This window comes from Haemaphysalis longicornis, unplaced genomic scaffold, assembly GCF_048455015.1.
Source record: "Haemaphysalis longicornis isolate Haplotype H1 unplaced genomic scaffold, Haemaphysalis longicornis Haplotype H1 scaffold_1, whole genome shotgun sequence".
NCBI lineage: Eukaryota > Metazoa > Arthropoda > Arachnida > Ixodida > Ixodidae > Haemaphysalis > Haemaphysalis longicornis.
Window position 1 is genome coordinate 378640766 of NW_027526203.1, and position 19195 is coordinate 378659960.

Below are 19195 nucleotides of genomic sequence, written 5' to 3' on the forward strand. Positions count from 1 at the left end.
GGATACAGCTTCAAATTATTCAGATGCGTCAGAAGCTGGCAAAATAACTGAGTCGCTAGAAATACGTTCTTTAACGCACTACAGCAACGAAGCGGGCGATTTCTAGCCCAGGCACTGTTGCCCCTCACAAGCGGGGTGTAGCAGACGACAGCGGCGCGAATCCCTAAGCCGACGTCAGAGCCAGGGGGCGCCACTCAAAGATCTCACCGCCAATATCCCGGGTTCGTGAGAGCCGGCAGTAGCGGCGCACTTTGAGCCTGAGAGAGGGGGTAGAGGAGATCTCGGCAAGCGGCATCCTCTTCGCAGATGCACGTCTCTACATGCAAAACAGTTTGTTTTGCATTTTGCAACTGCCGCGGCTCGAGTCACCGTCAGCGGGGCCCGCGCGGCGGATGCTTGTCTCAACACGCTTAAGGCAGGCGGGCTATGCCGCTAGGCACAGGTGATTCCCCTCGCTACACCAACTTGTAGCACGCGGGTGCAGGGTAGCGCTGCGCTGAATCGTAACAACATTAATAAAATATGATTTTGGTCATTTTTCTTTCTAAACCAACCAAACTGATTAAACGATCAATTAACCGGTTAAAGCCAGCCGAAGAATCGAATTAATTTGTTTAACCGACGCTCAGCCCTAAATTAAATGCTTCCTCACCCTGCGCTTCGTTCAGTACGAAGGAGGGAGAACATCACTGGTTTTCACCGCAGACTCTAACGTCGACCTTCGAAAACCGGCAAACCGGTGGTCTCCGGTTTTCATGAAAGACGACTACGACGTGCCCCCTCTTCGCTGTCAGCTCTACCCCTCGTCATTGCCCACGTCAAAAACTGGTAGTGCGGCTGACCATCTGTTCGCCAGGGGTATTGAAACAATGCTTCACTTTGCATCAATCCGCACCTGCACGTGGGAACCGCGAATTTTTTTACTTGGCATTCCAGGAGTACGATAAGGCATGCCGTGGAACTCTTTCGTGACTTCAGCCGTGCCACAAGAACTTATTACCAGCGTGGCATCATGGTAGATAATTGCTGGCAGTTTTCGCAGCCAGTATGCTTGCCATAAAATGTTGGCGTCGGACGTGGAGTCTTCTGAGGTGAAACAGCTTCTCTGTGGCACGGGCGAGAGCAGCAATTCGGACGGCATGGTGTGCGAACGGAGACAGGTGAGCCTGCAGCGGGGCGGGGGTGGTTGGGAACAACCGTCGCTGTTCCGGGATGTGCGTGATCGCGCCGTGCATCCGCAGCTCTTCGGACGAATTCTTTGTTTTTTGGTAGGATGAAATCCATCTGGCCGGCAATCTACTTCGAGGCATGTTTGCACGCGGAGTTCACCTATATCTGGCTTGGATCCCCACTCCAGCAGCTTCCCCCGATAGACGTGCTACACGGCTAGCTGCGGGAGATTCACGCGGTAAGTTTACAGCCCAGAATTGAACTCTGAACGTGTTTTATATTCTATTTGCGTCGGTTTGTAAAACTTTCTTTGGAAACCTTAATGTGTAGACTTGTGTTACAAAAGTGGCTCATGTTCCGACTGACTACTAAGGTCTTGCCACGCAGATAGGACGAGAAGGCGCAAAAAAGCAAAAATGGAAGACAAGCTAAACGGAGCTCTGCTATGATTTTCTCAAGTGAGTTCTTGCTGGAATTACGAGCAGAATGTGGAGTGCTGTGCAACGACGAAAAGAAATTTCTCGATCACCTATTATCCTTTTGGCACCGCTCTGTCAAGTGCAACGCTCATGATGTCCTTCCTTCTATTTCGGGCGCTCGCAATAAGTCAGAACATTTTTTATCCTTTCTATTAGGCTGAGAGATGGTTGAATGCCGTAGTCAATGCAGTAGTTTTCAAGAATATTTAACTCTGGGGTTATGGAGACCCTTCGGTTGGCTGACGCGGTATACCTTCAGGTGCCAGGGGCTTGTAGCTCGGCTGTGCTGTCACACGTGAATATTTCGCTATCCCTGCAAAACCCAGACACATACGAGCTTCGGGTTCCCCTATTTTACAGCGTACCTCTAGCCCCCTTATGCATGCCCCGCATGCGTTCCCAGGGGTGTGTCCTGGGCGTCTTACGTCCATATCGGTGCACGGCATGTGAAGAATTCGCGGATGCGGATTGGGGGAGGAAGAGAAAGAGCGTGGCCACGGGGCTGGAATAGGTGCAGCGGCCTGGGAAGCTTCAAGGCGACGCCATGACTTCGTGCACAGTAGAACCACTAGTGACACTAGTGCACAGCCAGCCACCGATAACGCAGACGCCGCAGGTGGGGTACGGCAGGGTACGAAGGGTTATAGAACGAGTAGCTGGGAACCACAACGACAGCCTCGCTGGCATTCCACCGTCACCGAGTGGATCTGCCCGAGTGCTTGTCTGCCTCATTTTTACAGCGAAGCTGTTTACTCTTCCCCAGCGTGCATCCCCCGCATGAGCACTCAGGGGGGTGAAGGGGGGATCCGGGAAAAGTTCCCGAATAGGAATCCGGGTAGCAGACAAGGCGCGGCGTGCCGGCAGCCGAACCGCGGGAGAGGGTGGAGAGAGTGGCGCCGGTGCTCGGCGCTGTATTTGAGCCCCGGAGAGGGGGAGGGCGCGGTGCTGCAGAAGCCGAAGAGCGAGAGAGGGTTCAGAGAGTGTGGCGTCGGTGCTCGGCACTCAACTTGAGCCGCGGAGACGGGGAGATAGCGCATTAGCTGCGGAAACGCTGGAAGGGAGGACCCTCCCCCCTGACCCCCTCCTTCAATAACGTGGACACCACCAGCCGGCAAGACGCGCCAGTTTCGTGAACTACATTGTTCTGCGCCCCAATCAATCAGGTTTTATTTCGTGAATGTGTGCGACCCCGGCATGCAACCGAAGCCGCTGCGCTGGGCACCCCGCCAGCACATAATGGTGCAGCCCACCAGTTTTTATCTTAAACCATTATCTTTCTTGGGCAAGACAAACGCTGTAACATTGGTCTGTCTGCCTGTCTGTCTGCCTGTCTCCCGAATCACGTAAGGCAAAATTTTTCATGCAGAAATGAAGTCTCAGCAGATTCATTGGTGGGAATCGAACTCATGCCTTATGCGTAGAAGACCTTATCAAGCCACGCACAGCAAATGATTGTGAGGCGTTGAGAGGGATGACAAGTGCGGTAGGGCGAAGCTAAAAAAATAACCCTGTAACGAGACGGTGAGCGGAAGTAATTAATGGGCGTTATGAAAAAACACCATCCGCTTTCATTAATATCTCGGAGTGGTTCTTATTGTGGTATAAATAGCTTGCATTGTAAAGGGCTCACAAATGTTGTGGAAAGAATGTAATATGAAGAGCCATGACCATAACCACGGTAAAAAGAAGAGAAAAAAAAAAAGAGCACGCTCTCCTTTTATATTGCTAATATTTTGGCGGTCGATCGAATACAAATATGGATGCATGGTGCTTCGCCCCCTAGCACATAGTACAAGGGGTTGTTTACGACTGCGCTATAAAATGAAATGACACTGAAATGCATAATATTTATGCAATATGCGCGGCAAATTCAAACAATGAGTACAGTGGAGGATATGCCCTTTGAATGTACTTTCGAATTGGGGAATTTCTAGCCGTTATTAAAGGCACAGCTCTTAACTTGTGGTATAAATACGCTACTTTCGATCGCGGCCATCGAATTACCGTAATGAAAGAAAGAAATTCTTGGTGATTTAATTCTGAGATTGGGAAAGATTAAAGCTTGAAAATCTAGGTTGTGAAATTTAAACTCGAAATTTAAATTATCGTATAAGGGCACAAACTTTGATTTTAACGCCGTATAATGGGTTCACGGTTTGAATTTAAATCCCCAAGGTTCGGCGGGAGGATAGAGGCAACAAAATTTGCACCGAACTTGATTGCACCGAAATTGAAATATAAAGGAGTAAATAATGGGGCGCAAATTGGGCAAAAAAAAGATTTCCTTCGCAAGAAATGTCGTTCCTGTCTGTGCCTTCAAATGCCGGAAAAGTACATAGATAAATCCAGAATCACCGTTTCAAAGTTTTCGGTATTTCAAATGCAGTCTAAAAAACAACAAAAAAAGATAGTTGGAGGATGAACAGAAAAGACTTCTTACGCGTGGCAGACGAGACTTGCGCCGGTGAATGCACGCACACGTTCGGATAATTGCTTGACATCAACGGAAAATCGTTGGCGGTGAGGCTGAAAGGTAAACAGTGAAAGGGAGAAAGCGAGCTGAGGGGCGAATTCATCCGAGATGGCCTCGGGGGCGCAGCAAAAAGATTCATGTGTCCAACACAGTTGCTGTTGTTTGAAAACAGTATTCGCTTCCCACAGTCAGGTGCGCGTGGCAGTGATGTTGGACTGGTGTAACAAGATGCAAATAAATGGGATTTCTTGGACGTAGTTTGTAAAATACAATAAAAACAGGCGAAATATTTGAGGAATAGGTGTTTATCTGTCTGTGACAAAAATCACATCGTCGTCTTTCCACTTCACCACCAGCGAAGCAAGCAAATACACGGCCAATTCTTCATCGGCCCTTCTATAACGTATCTAATTAACATTGATTCATTTCTCACCTAAATGTCTGTACCATCCGCTTTTCCCCTCCCTCCATTGTGTCCGTGTTTTCTTCTAACGTCCTGCGCTTTTTCGTCCAAGCTGAAGTTTCAAGTCGACCTTAGTGGAGTGCACACAATGCATTCCTCTGCCTACCAAGCCAGCCCCCTCTGTGACAATGAACTACGGGTCTGATGCCACATCTCATGGGCATGGCCAAAGAGTCTCCCAAAACACCAATCCAACCCTCGCGCACTGCTGCGCTGCCCAATCCAGACCCTTCAGCCCAGCGCCAGCTGGTCCTCCGGTCTAGCAAAGCAGCGAAAACCACGTGAGTCCTGGAGAAAGGGCACCAACCAGCTCAAAATAAAGACATATCCTTTTAATAACCAAGGTCCCAATAATCTATTGCCTCAGCATGTACCTAGATGGGGCCGGCGAAAATTTGCTCCGTCTATCCGCGGGCACAGAGCGACCGAAGAGTGGAAAACGTGAGGATCGGGGGACGCAAAGCCGAGGCTATAGAGCCGGCGGCGGCATTGGCTGCGGTGGCGCTGCGGCCGTGCTGCTACCTCTGCCCTGTGCGCCCGTCATCCGATTTCTCGGTACGTCCCGTCCCGGCTTGGACTGGTTGTAAAATGTAGTAGGTGGCCGAGTAGGTGGCAAAGCGTATGCAATGGGATTAAGGGCTACGAGAAGCATTACTGCAGGAGAGGAGCAACAGGAGCGGCAGAAAGTCAACGCCGCTGTAGAACGGGAAGACGTGACTTGTCTGAGACGTTTATAACGCAAAGCGCGGTTAGCACGGCGTGCGAGCAGCGTGCAAGGGGTCGCGATATACAAGGTAATCAAAATTGAGTCGGCAGGTTTTTTTTTTTTTTAATTAGGCGCTTTGATTTACGTGAACGCCACCTGTGCAGTGAGGTTATGCGCCCAGGGGGACAAGTAATTAGGTGGAAATCATTGATATCGGTGGCTTAATTAACTAAAATTGAATAATAATTTTTTAGTGGCTGCAATAAGCAGGCATGTTTGTTTTGAAAAGTTAGACGCAATCATTTTTCTAAGCAGTTTCATTTCGCAGAATTCTTCTAGCGCATCCGTACTCCGAGATATCGAACTGCAATGTTCAATTGCCGTTCGTATGATTACGCATGCTAAACAGCTAGCGAAGGCTGGCGCAAGGCTCCTCCTATTTGTTCGGTGTTTCGATAGCGGTTCCGAGTGCTGCAGATTGCGATAACACCAGCCAAGACTGAAAGGGTGCCAGTTATCACTTTTGCCTATGCCTCCGCCCCGTTGTCAAACTAAACATCGTACACAGCAGGCACGTCACAAAAGGGAGGAGCTTTGCGCCGGTCGTCACTGTCTAGCATGTGTAATCATGCGAACGGCAATTAAACTTCACAGTTCAATATCTCGGAGTATGGATGCGCTAGAAGAATTGTGCCAAATGAAACTGCTTAGAAAAACGGTTGCGTCTAACTTTTCAGAACAAACATGCCTGCTTACTGCAGCCACTAAAAAGTTAATTATTCAATTTTAGTTCATTAAGTCACCGACATCAATAATTACCACCTAAGTATGTGTCCCCCTGGGCACATAATATCACTGCACAGATGATCTTCATGCAAATCTAAGCACCTAATTTAAAAAAAAAAAAAAACCTGTCGACTTAATTTTTCTTAACTCGTCACTGGTGCTACTCGACCCCTGCAATGGTGCACATACCGTTTTTGTCTCTATCTACGAGGTTTCCAGAATGCACCGCGAAAATACAGTTTGTTTTTTAAACGCTTTACTAATAAATATAACGTACTTTGTGCCTTCTTTTTTACTTTTGATGCTTGTTTCATTCACACAATTCTTCGAGTGTAATGTTCTATTACGCATTGTTTGCCGCCAGAGCCAGGTGGAGGCTGCGGTCTCACATTCCGTAACAAGCTTCTCGAACAAAATTAACGAGCAGCGACCATCCAACAGACGCATATCCACGTACAACGTGTTGACTTATGTACGTGTTCAAAGCATGTGCACGCAAGATTCGACTGAGATGGAATAGCAAATGTTTGTCATTTCTTTTTTGTCTTTTTTTCTTTTTTCGGGCGCACCAGGAACATGGGCGGTGGGGGACTCACCGTTTCCATGGGAAATAGCCAGGTCCCTTTGAGCCCATCAGCGCAGACATGCATGCACGAAAAGGGCGGTGCTTCGACGGCACGTCAATAGGACAATCACTTGCACGGTTGTCGTTAAGGGAGAAAGCTCTTTAGTTTCTTTCTTTTTTCCCCCTTTGTGTCGCCTTTGTAATCCGTACTTAAGGCGAAGAGGGAGAGAGAGAGACGAAAATAACGCAAGAAGCGAGAGCATGGTGAACGGGGCTGGCGGCGGGAGCGAAAGAGGAAAGGGTTAACCGGTCCCCGCGGTTTCAGGCGGGCCTCTCTTCTCGGCGCAGCACCTGGGTCAAATTAACGCATAAGGTTAACAACAAAAGAAGCGGCGGCAGCTTGCGCAAGGGAGAGCCGTGTTCTTTCCCCGTTGCGCGCATTGTCACGACGATTCACCTCCGAGGAGGCCCATCCGAGGAGCATAGGTGAGGTCAACGACACCGGCCCTTTTCCCCGGCGGCGCGCAGCTCCAGGGAGAGCCGACAACCCTTTCTTCCCGCCTGCCGCCGTCGCTCGGGAAAGACGCCGCTGCGCAGCCGTCGGGCCGCCCGGGAGCCTCCCGGACGAGGGCGTCGGTCTCAATGAGCCAGCAGGAGAGAGCCCGCCTGCACAGGAATCGTGCAGCCCTTGTCTGAACTGGCGGTAACAACTAGCGTAGGCACCCGTGCGGAAGATGCGGGGTGCAACTAAATGCATGATGTGCGGTTGCCGCCCGTGTTTGGCGCCAAGCTGGCTTGAGTGACTATTTTTAAACCTACACATGTAACCGGGCTTAGAGCCGTGGTTTCAGTCAACCACAGGTTCTCTTCATTGGGGACCCCTGTGTTAACTTTATGGTAAGATTGAAAACCAGTTATGTTTGCTTTTAAAGTGAAAGGTTTCCGACGGGAAATTCAAGAAGCTTTGCATCTGGCCCTACGGTCAGAATGAAAGGTTCTTGAACGCTTAGAAACTAATAGGTGCGAATATACAGGCTTAAATATTATGCACGCGAACATGCGCAATGATGTCGATTAGTAGTAAGGGTATGTTCAGACTACCGACGTAACAGCCATATCGTGCGCTATGGACACTAAAAAACGGCGTTTCACCCAGTTCGGTTGGCTGAGACGTGAAACGACGTTATTATTTAAAGTTATTACGACAGTTGCGGCAACAGTGTTAACCCGGCCTAATTGCGTCTTGCTTAGCGCATCTTTTATTCGTGTATGGTCGTCAACAAAGCGGCTTTCGGATAACTTACCTTAGCTTGGCAAGCTCTTTCTCTCTGTGGGTTTATTTCGCACATTTTATTGTTCGATGTTGTATGTTGCATTAGAAGATTATTGAGTACTCTTCCTTTTGCGTTGTTGTTTCTGCGCGGAAGGCGGCCGAGGCACTGCGTGCTCACGTTGCCCGCCTGAATGGCGTGTGTCTTTGTACTGGCGCACATCTGCGGCCATTTCCCTGGTGAAGCAGCTCACGCTGCCAGTGTCTTTCTGTTCGGAAAACAGTTATAGGCGAGCTTGAAATTCTGAAGAACGCTCTTTTGAGCGATTGGATGAAATGCCAAATGAACGCGAGGAGATGCTCTTGGTAGCTTGATCTCGGTCTATCCGCAAATATGTGACGCAGGTTTCCACGGCACTTCTCATCCCCCTGGCGCCAGTCTCTCTTCCGCTCTACGCCCAACCACGCGAACAGCTCATGATACAGGGGGCTAGCAGACATGCTTGCAAGTGCTTCGAACACTTCAGGCGTGGCCAGGGAACAGTGTCCCGTGTCAACGGCGACAGTCTGCCCGCCTGCCTTCTCAGGACGTGCCACCACGAGGTCCGCAGAACTTGGCGGTTGTGTTTATTCGTCGCATGGGCGGCGCGCCCTGGGCTGACGCTCGCCGCGCGTGCGGGACGCGCAATGGCCGGCGATTCTCGGGCCGCAGCAGCAAGCGCGTCTCGCATCCCTGGATGCTCGAATGCGATCGATGCGTGCCTGCTGCTGCATGCGGGGGAGCGCGGACGCGCACGCGCGTAGAACCGCGTACAAACAACAACACCAAGGAGCGCTTCCTTCGGCACGCGCGCGCCGCCGCCGCCACTGCTGCTGCTGCTGGGGCCGCTGCCGGTTCGCGGAAAGAAAATGTCCACAGAAGAACGACGCACATCGATGCGTCTTGTTGCTGCTGCTGCTGCTGCTGCTGTTGTCGCCCGAGCTGCTTCCCTTTTTGGGGAGGCGGGAAGCCGGCCATCTTGCTTTCGCTGGTCGGGACACCCCGGGAGGCTGGCGCGGCGGGCTGCGCTATGTATACAACCACTCAGCTATCTTTGTAGCGCCCGACAATCTTCATTTATTATCCAGACAAACCATATTGGGGCCCTTTTTTTTACGTTAGTGGTATTACTACCCCGGTTGGCAACGATTCCCTCTAGTGGCTTCTCCGTCCTCGCCCCAATGTATGTGTGTGAAATTCATAGACATCGACCCATGGTTTTTTTTCTCTTGGTCGGAATGTCCACCCCTCTTACCGACTCCGTTTCGCATGCAACACCCACGCATATAGGTCTCGATCGATTCTTGCCTGCAGGGATGCTTTCCACGCGATTCTGCCTCTCGATATTTGTGTTCCCATCCCGCTCTTATCCTCCGTGAGTTTATCCCAGAGATGCGTTCTTCCTGGAGTAAGCTTTATCCGCAGAATTATTCCATTTCACTCAGCAATCTGCAGCCATAATGACGTCCCCGCCTTTTGCTCGAAACTCGTTTTGCTTATTTCTCGCAGCGGTAGACTGTACTGACGGCCCTGTGCCTCAGCGATTTGTACGTCCAGGCAAAGGGGAGAACGTGCACGTCTTGCTGCGAATGTAACGGGCTGCCGGCTCATTTCCCGTGTCCAACCAGAGAACGTCCAGCTTAGAAGTTGCACACCGGCCGCGGAGGCTAAGACTCACTCTAGTTGCTAGGCGCCTGCAGCCTGCGGCTCAGTTCCTGCCCACGACGACTGCACTTCCCACGGATGGTAATTCGGACCCCTTTAAAGGCAGGCGCTTTAAATTATTCTGTAGATCCGCCATGCCATGTTTGGTTGCGCTGAGCGCCAAATCTGCGGGGTTGACTTAATCGAAACTACCAGTGCCCTGAGTTCTGAAGCTGCCGTAACACCTCAGAGAAAGGCATAAGTTTTATTCAGGCCGACATTTCGCGAAGTTGAACGGGAAGAGCGCACTTCTTTTTGCTCACTTGATCGACGCAAGTCGCTCCTCTTGCGCGCTGTTGCTAGGCGACGGGGATGGGGATGCAGGCGCAACCTGCATGAAAGAAGGGGCGGCCGGGGCGTTGTTGATTGCAGTCCTGTATTATTAACACCTGAATGAACGCCCAACATTACAATAGCGAAGTCCAATTTGTGTTGTAACTCACCAGATTCTGGCCACTACATTGCGTCACAAAAGCGAAATTGATTCTGGTGATCGAATCCACGATGCGAGGATTGATCTACTGCGACTGTCATTACTCATCCTTAGGGAATTCAAACTCGTTTACGAGCGTCAGACAGAAGCATTGATGTCGACAGGGAGGTGCAAAAGGGGCACTAGACCCTCCCCCCCCCCCCCCCCCCCAGGGGCTACATCAGCACAGGTTCCCCTTCCCCCCGCTCTCTCCCGCTCCCCCTAATATGCAATGGTTTGGCCCCCCTCAAGACAAAATCCTGCCGGCACTCATGGATATTAGTCCTTCCGACACGCTATAAAAGCTTTAAGCAGATCGTCTGAACGTTTGAAGGTTCGTGTCCACTTCAATGAAGTTCCTAATGAGCGCTTGCGCGGTTTTTCACCTGTTCTTTGTAAGTAGTAACTTGGCTCCGACGTGTCTCACGGTGAGTACTGCAGTTCCTGAGCGAACAGAGGACAAGAAAAGGAGAGACAGCAGCATCTACATTGTAATGAGGTAGAACGGAAACTATTAATGAGGAACGGCGGCGGCGATCCCCATAGCGCCATAGTCCACCGTCAACGACGGTGACGATGCTGAGCAAGGAGTTGTGTGCGGGGCGCAGCAAGCGTGGGCTCCGTTACGGCCGCCTTGTAAATAACGTAAATTTATCATCCCGTTCTGTAAACAGGTCTATTCATCTTTAACCAATGTTGATGGCATTTGCTCTGCGTTACATTTGGGGGAGTGTGCGGGTTCATCCCCATCCAGGCCCCAGCTTAGTATCGTATCGGCGGGGATGCAGCCGTCAAGGTTAACGAAGCCGCGCCGGGCAGCTCCAGCCCAGCCGAGACCAGAACACGCCCATGTCCCCCGTTTCATGTCCCCCCCCCCCCTTCCCCCCGAGAGACCCTAACGAAGACCAGCCGCAACGAGCCGTGCCGAAACAAGCCGAAGATGTGTTCCCCGCCCTTTCATCTGACGTGACTTCAGGACCTTCGACGATTCTCCGCGACTGAAGACTTTAGCGAGTTTTAGTATATCGTACGGAGGACTACGTAAAGAAATAGGGCACGCTATTTCCTCACATCACGGCACTGTACATGCGCAGTACGCTACATTGTTTTTGCTCTTCGCGCACGTTTCGCAAACTAGCGAGCGTACGTTGAGGCGATTGCGTGTCTCTGTGTTTACAACACGGCTGTAGGTACAGCGGAGCGCCTCAACACTTTCGTTCCTGTGTGAGCAGTAATTCCTATCTTACAGAAGTTTCGCTCTCGTCTTTTGCTGATAATACGAACAAAAATTTTCACGGCCCCGTCGAGTTCGTCTTAACCGGAGTCGACTGTATATATATCGGTTCAGATGCCACTCAGGACCCGTGTTTTTCTTCACATTCTTTATTACATAAATTTAAAATGCTAACTTCGCTGATCGTAGATTAAAAAAAAAACCAACCGTTCCCCTATGCCTTCCTTGGCGTTGTATACTGCCGGCCTTCCTTTCTACATTTCCTCAACAAGCCCTTCGCCCCTATACCACATTATTCAGCAAAACATAGCGAGGGCCTCGGTTCTGTCAGCCTTGATGTCGGAAGGTAGCACAAAAGGGTTTCTGGTAAGTCGACTGCTCACGACAGGCTGTAGACGCTCGAGTCACAGCCCAGAAAAAGAAGGTCCCCTTCACCCCGTGTTGTCAGAGTGGCGCTGGCTACCACCCTCAAGCGTCCAAAACAGTTGGGCTAAATATACATACAGTTGAGCCTCGTTATAATGAACACTGACACAGCGAATTATCGACTATAGCAAACTAAATACGAACTTTGGTTGGTCACGTTTCATTTCAATGACGCTTATTCTTTTATAACGAAAGTGAAACTGTGAGATCCACGCGCACTATCGGATGTAGCGAAGAAATATTTGACCAGTAGGCTAAGAAGCTACTTGGAAAAACTCCCGGCGTCCGAAACTGCAGAAGTAGAAAAGGACCCGTTGTTCGTGGACACCGTGGAAAACTTTATCCTGCTCAGTGCTGTGAATAGCCGCCACACAAATACCACCTCCTTCCTTAAAAAAAAAAAAAAAAAAGGAACGCAGGCTTGTTTTGTCAAAGGAACTTTGTTCTGTTTTAATTTCTCCTTTCATGTTCTGGTTCAAGCTTGAAATGCCACAGAGAGACCCATAAGGGTTATACTTTGTTTATTGTAGTTTGGGAGATTTAAATAATGTGTTTGTGCATCAAGGATTTTTGCGGAAGCCAGATAATTGTTTCAAACGATTTTTATCTCCACTGTTACGACGAATATTGGACATAACGAACTAAATTACTGTCCCGAAACTACTTCGTTATAACGAGGTTATGCTGTACCCCAGAAAGTGACGGAGAATGCAGTGGTCCAAATAACCGAATCGGTAAGACATTCGAGACCTAATCGGAAGGCGTGGGCTCGGTCCCCACTCTGGACACGTGTTTTTCTTCGCTTTCTTTCCTACATAAATTCAAAACGTTAACTTAACTAATAGTAGTAAAAAAGCCTAACTATTCCCCTATGCCTCCCTTAGCACTGGAGACCGCCGGCCTTCTGTCTCTCTCTCTCTCTCTCTCTCTCTCTCTCTCTCTCTCTCTCTCTCTCACACACACACACACACACACACACACACACACACACACATATATATATATATCATATATATATATATATATATATATATGTGTGTGTGTGTGTGTGTGTGTGTGTGTGTGTGTGTGTGTGTGTGTGGTCTGTGTCTGTCTGTCTGTCTGTGTTGCCGGGAACCATGCTTTCTGGGAATACTTCTCTTTGGTTTCCAGTGTCTGAGCCATGCTCGGCTTTTTTGTTACTTTATGTTTCAAGCGGAGCGTGCGTTTGGTCGCAGCTTTCGTATGCCACACCGGAAGTCTTGCTTGATATATATAAGAAGTATGTTTTATGGTCCCACCACTTGCCATTCACAGAAGCATTTTATTTTTCGTTTCAACCTTGAGCACCGCCAAAAGGGAAATTTCGATGTCCAACGACCAAATATGCAAACTATTGTAGCTGCTTCAGTCATCACTCAGCCAAGCGCATACCTATTTCGGCAATCACACGAAAGGAATCACGGAGAATATAAACAATATCGGTCGAATTGGCTTCGCAAATTCTCGAACACTCTAAGGCAATCCCGCGGTTCAGCTTCACCGCAATGCCTCCAGCGTTATATGCATGCCAACAAAGAGAATTCGGTGAATGACAGCGACATGCGCACAATTTTACTTAAAAATGGGACGCGGGATATGACACTGCGCAATGTAGAACGTCATGCTTGCGTTACGTTATTCCACGGCGCAAACCGATTGATTGATTGATTGATTGATTGATTGATTGATTGATTGATTGATTGATTGATTGATTGATTGATTGATTGATTGATTGATTGATTGATTGATTGATTGATTGATTGATTGTAGGGGTGTAACGCGCCGACGCTGCAAAGGCGATGATGAGGCGCGCGCCGTTGTGTAGGGCTCCGGATTAATTTTGACCACCTGGGGATCTTTATCATTCGCCGAAATCTCGAACACACTGGTGTTTTCGCTTTTCACCACGGCGCAAACCGAACTTTCGAGCAAATCGTATGCTCGACATCGTAATTCGTCGAAATTTCGTTATTGGATATATGGATTGATCAATTCAGTGCTTGTGTTAAATCTAAAGCACAGGTTTGCCTTTTCGTGTCATTTTTCCATGGACAATCGTGATTATGAGTGATCGCTTTATTTCCCAACTCGCGCACCAGTCTGGTCACGTGACCCTTTTACGAATTCCGTCTGAGCGGGGCCATTATTCAGGTGTACCTATGCGGTCGCGTAATAGCGGCACGTTTGATAACAAGCCTGTTGGTTCGTTGGTCACCCTTGAAGAATTCCTCTCGAGTTCATTTCGTAAGCAGCCGCTGAATCTGCGAGAAACCTCCGGGAAGCCTCCAGGTCAAATAACCCTGTAGCTCGCTAAAAACAGAGAATAAACTGTGGAAATAAGCGTTTCCTGATGCCCCGTTTTTAACAGAAAAAATTCTACGAATAATTACCTACGTGTAGCAAAAAAATTCAGGGACGATCACTCCTATAGTGTTACGATCACTCCCAGTGTAAACTATACAGAGTGAGGAATTTATCTATTTTCAAACAGCGTAGTGCAAAAAAAAAAAATAAGCAAGCGATCAGTGCTGATAAAAAGAAACCGCAGACTTTTTTACCCTTTATTTTAATTTTGAGAACAAGATGTACCATGTTCATGCACTGCAGGTCATGAAGAGAGCTGTATATCCGCCACCGTGGTCAGGATCGTCATGGAAGGTTTACTGTGATCACGGCCGGTAGTGTATAATATCATGACTAAGCGTGTAATACGACGGAAGGTCGCATTAAATGGTGTGGATTGTACGACGGAGAACCTCATTACTGCGAGAAAGCTTATCATCAATGTTAAAGGGCCAAGTTAGTCCGCAGGCCTCCACTACGGCGTGAATCACAGCCCCGATGTATCTATGCCGCGTAACCGTCCCCCCCTTTTTTTTATTCATTGATCCCTGCATAACATTCACAGCTTCTTAAAAGGCGGGAATTCAGCTTTCTTGCAGTACTTAATAAACTTGTCACCAGTTGAAAACTACCATCAACAGTTAAAGGCCAACTGCACTCAATTTTTTGACAACGTAACAACAATGTCACCTAATAGTGCACATAAAAAAGTGCTAACTACAATTCACTGCGTTTCAAACAGGAACGCGCGCGACGCAAACGGCTCGTGGAAATTGCCGTTTTCAAAACAGAAACTGAAAAAAAAAAAAAAAAAAAATGGCGGCCATCGCCGGCGGCCGGACGGGAAGCGGGCGCGCCAGTACCGGCGGCCGCGCACAGCAAGCAGTCTCCAAATGCGCGTAGTAACGCTGCGTTTTACACTGTTATCTCCACTGAAGAACTTCCATTAACATTTTACCGAGGATAATGGAGTTAGGCGCAATTTCCTCATCGCGTTGTTATCAACCGAGATGAACCAGAGCGTTGGCAGTTATATTTGCATAAGAATACCTGCCGGAGTAGCAATCCTTGGCATTGCGAGTAAAAAAGCTGGTTCATATTTACAAAGCTGTTTGTTCGTATGATATCAAAAGGCAGCTTTGGTTAGGCGGCGCCTTGGCTATCTTCTCGTTTTTTGTTATTGTTGTTGTTGTTGTTGCTGCTGTTGCTGTTGTTGACGGGAACGAACCACGCTCGCACGGCGAGCAGTCGCAAGCTGTTTTTTCTGCGTATTTACGTGCGAACAGCTTTGTGAATATTTGCCCAGAAACTTTCACCCCACTGCACATCGAAGATTGAATTACAAAATTGGTACGGAAGTTCATGTTAGCTTCCAAAGCTAGATGATGCGCTACAGACGAAAAAGTTGCTTATCTACCGCGGTTTCCTGCTCTCACCATGCAGTTGATAACTTCAGGTAAACTAAATCTAACACTCTGCAAAAGTAAACTTTATTTATCGATTGAAAAAATAATGAGGCTTATCGCTTAGGAGAGGAACAGTTTCGTTGGCTTCCGCACTTCGCAAAGACGATGGCCGATCTTTATGCGGATATGTTTGTTACCATGAGCAGGGCTGATTTTGGTTCACTTAGAGAGTGAAAAAGAAGTCGCACAAATGTTTATAGCTGCACGTCGAATAACTCTAGTTAAATCGTCAAAGTTTTGGAGAGGTCTAAGGGGTGGAGGTGGCCTTGGGCCAGCCGAAACGCAACCCACATTGCACGCGGAAGTGGAATAATGCCGTGCTCCTTGACATGAAGTCAGCGTACGACTTCGTGGAGCATGAAGCCATCCGCTCGGCTCTGAAGTCTTAGGCATCAGGGGCCGCATGCATGACCATCGGGCTACCTCCCCAATAGGTATGCGTACATGCCTACGGACAGCGGCGACTCATCGCTACACGAGGCCACCCGAGGTGTTCCCTAGGGTGGGGTGCTGAGTCCTACACTCTTAAAAATTGCCATAATAGGCCTGGAGAAATGCGTGCCACAGTCGGTAGAAATCCCTCCGTATGCCGACGACATTTGCATGTGGAGTTCTGGCCGCATGCAATAGGTGAGTGTTAAAGTCAAAACTGCAGCGGGCAACCGACTCGATTGCGGCATTTCTGGCAACACGAGGTTTAGAAATCTCAGGGAACAAATGTGCTGCGATAGACTTTATGAAGAGTGACCTTACGCGTTACGGCTTCACTGTTGGAGGGACCGCAATTTCATATGCCCCGACCTACAAGTTCTTCGGAGTAACATTTGATATTAATCTCAGCTGGTGGCCTCCTGTTCGCCACCTCAAAGACAAGATTACTTCATTTGCCCGCATATTCCTTATGGTCTCCACAAACACCGGCGGTTGTTCAGTCAACTCTCTTCTCCGGCTAGGCTATACGAAGCGCTTTGTGTTGGCCTAATGCGCTACAGCACCCCTGCTTTGGTCCGTCTACCAAAAGGAACTGTCAAAGTGCTAGAGAGCATGCAAGCACAAATCCTGCAGGTTTGCATTGGCGTTCTGAAGACAACCTCTACCATTGGAACGCTGACAGAATGCAGGCGGCTCTCACCCCTCGCTCTACGCACGCAGGAATCGCTTCGCGCGCGTCTGCGGAGTGTGGCAAGACAGCGCGGCCATACTTTAGCGAGAAGCTGGGCCAAAGAAGTGCGCGAATTTCTGCCGAAGGTCTACCAACAGCCTGCTCCGCCTGAGCACCCGCCCTGGATGTTCCTACTCGTACCGGTCACGACCAATGTGCCCGGCATCACGAGAATGGAGGGAGCATGTTCGGGCTCCCGCCCTGAAGTTTTTCGCTCTGGACACTCATCTGTACTCTGAGTCGGTGTCATCATCCACATAATCCACTATCGGGGTGTGGATACCGTCATCACGCACCACCATCAGTGCCATGCTCAGCCCAGGGGCGTAGGCAAAGGGGTAGGGGGGTGCACACCGGGCCCGTGCACCCCCCCCCCCCCCCCCCCCCCCCAGAAATGTTTCGCGCCAGGCTGGGGTGCAATTCAAGTAGCCTGAAGAACCGCCGGAAGTCGCCTGCAAGTGCGGAACCTGCAGTTTTAAGGACATTCTTGTTCATATAAAGCTGAAAACAAGGGCTACGTCAACGTCTGGTCCCCGTGCCCGCTTCAGATGCTGTACATGTCAACATATACAGCCCGGCTATATTTCGCGCCGGATACACCGAGCTGCGCCGGGAACCTGCCTCGAGCCGATCGAGGCAGCCCCGCTGTTTCACTGGCGGAACAGCATGGCCGGGAAAAAGCGGAGCATGAGGAAAAGCCTCATATAGGCATACATGTGCTCTGGACTTTAGCGTGTCATTCCTTGTCTTTACACTGGTACAAAGTATAATAACATGACAGCGAATGTCACTGTATTTTGTTCAGTCAACTATCAATCCTCGATATGTTTATTTTTCTACCGACATCGCATTTCATTGACTATTGCGGTTCCATAATTTCTGCTGTATGAAAAGCATTGTTCTGCCCACCTTGTATTTCCTCCACATCAACAAAACTGCACAATTGTCTTTATTGCAGAGCTTTGTCTTTTTGTCACTATTCCATTGTTTCCTTGACCTCCCTCTTGGTTAGAATCAGCATTTCGTATTTGCTTAACCGGAATTTTTCTGAAGCCATGTCTGTTAGATTTAACGGCTAGAAATAGAATTAAATTTAAGAAACGTGCAACAAGCTCAACATTCAACAGCAGTGCAATAAGGTTTTCCGCTAAGCGTAAGTTTACTATTGACGTTACTAGCACTAGCTTCACCGCCATAATATACGAATGTGCCGCACGTACAGTCCAGTGCGATTTGAAGGTTATCGCGGGAAAGCTACTCTTTCAAATGAAGCAGACAGAACACCAGCTTTAGCAAATCTTCCATGCCAGTTTCGTTATCGTCAGCGTAGATAAAAGGCAACCAAGTCTGTGCTTGATAACAACGAATGTTAAGCTTGAAACCTAAATGGTGGCAAGTCAGTCGTGCGGGCCATTGTTGTAGCATGGAACAGCCAACAAGAGAAAGAAGAGTGCGAAATCTTGATTTGCATTGTTCCGAAACGAAACCGTAGGCAGGTAGCACGCTTGGCCGCTCGATGCTCGCGCGATAACCTTCAAATCATGCTCGACTGTACTTCACAGCTGATAAGAAAACTTATTAGTTCCTTTCCTAAAGGAAAATCTAAAACACGCAAATCTTGATAGTAAACACCCAGTGTTGGCCTCCACTTGAGCTAGACGAACTTCGGGGACTGCGCGCTACTCACGAGCACACTCATGATCACGCTCACGAGCGCGTGCCCGCATAACCGCCTGCTCTATGGACGAACGAATCACCCGCGGCCTACCCATAGACCGGCGAACTGGAATTTAGGTCGTCATAATCATCAACATCATCATCTAAGCTCCTTAAGGTGGGATTTACTGTTAGCGTTCAGCATACACAAATAGCATGTTTAAGTCAGTTATTTCACGAAACAACGTGCAAGAAGCCTTGCCTACATATTTCCCCCTCCCATCTTTTGGTCGACCGTGGTTCCCCCCCCCTCGCAAAAAATTCCTGGCTATTACGCCCCTGGCTCAGCCACAAAACGTGAACTACGCCTCCGAAACTTGCAGCTCTGCGGGTTGCTTTCGCTCACATCAGCAAGCAGCCCGTACGAGAGTGGGCTATCTTCCCTGACTCCAGGGCTGCACTTCCATGTCTATCATCATTTCCAAAAGACCACCTTGTGTTTGACATACACGCACTAGATCTCCAAGCTTTACAAGCGCACCGTCACTAGCAGTCCAGTGGATTCCTGCCCATTGTGGGATAACTGGCAATGTGAAGGCGGACATTGCTGCATCCATTGCGCATAACCATCGTAAATCGGAAATTTCCATTCTAGCGTGGCATGAAACATGCAGCGAGCAACGTGGGATGATGTATCACGTCATTACGCGCCGCTATCTTCTATTGATCCAAACTGCAAATTCAAAATGCCATCTGGAC

At 49.0% G+C, this 19195-nt stretch overlaps 1 protein-coding gene across 1 annotated transcript in view; it reads left to right on the forward strand.

Moving 5' to 3' along the window:
- Nucleotides 1–19195, forward strand: part of LOC144160665 (uncharacterized) — a 113720-nt gene that overhangs the window by 90629 nt on the left and 3896 nt on the right. The window lies entirely within an intron of this gene.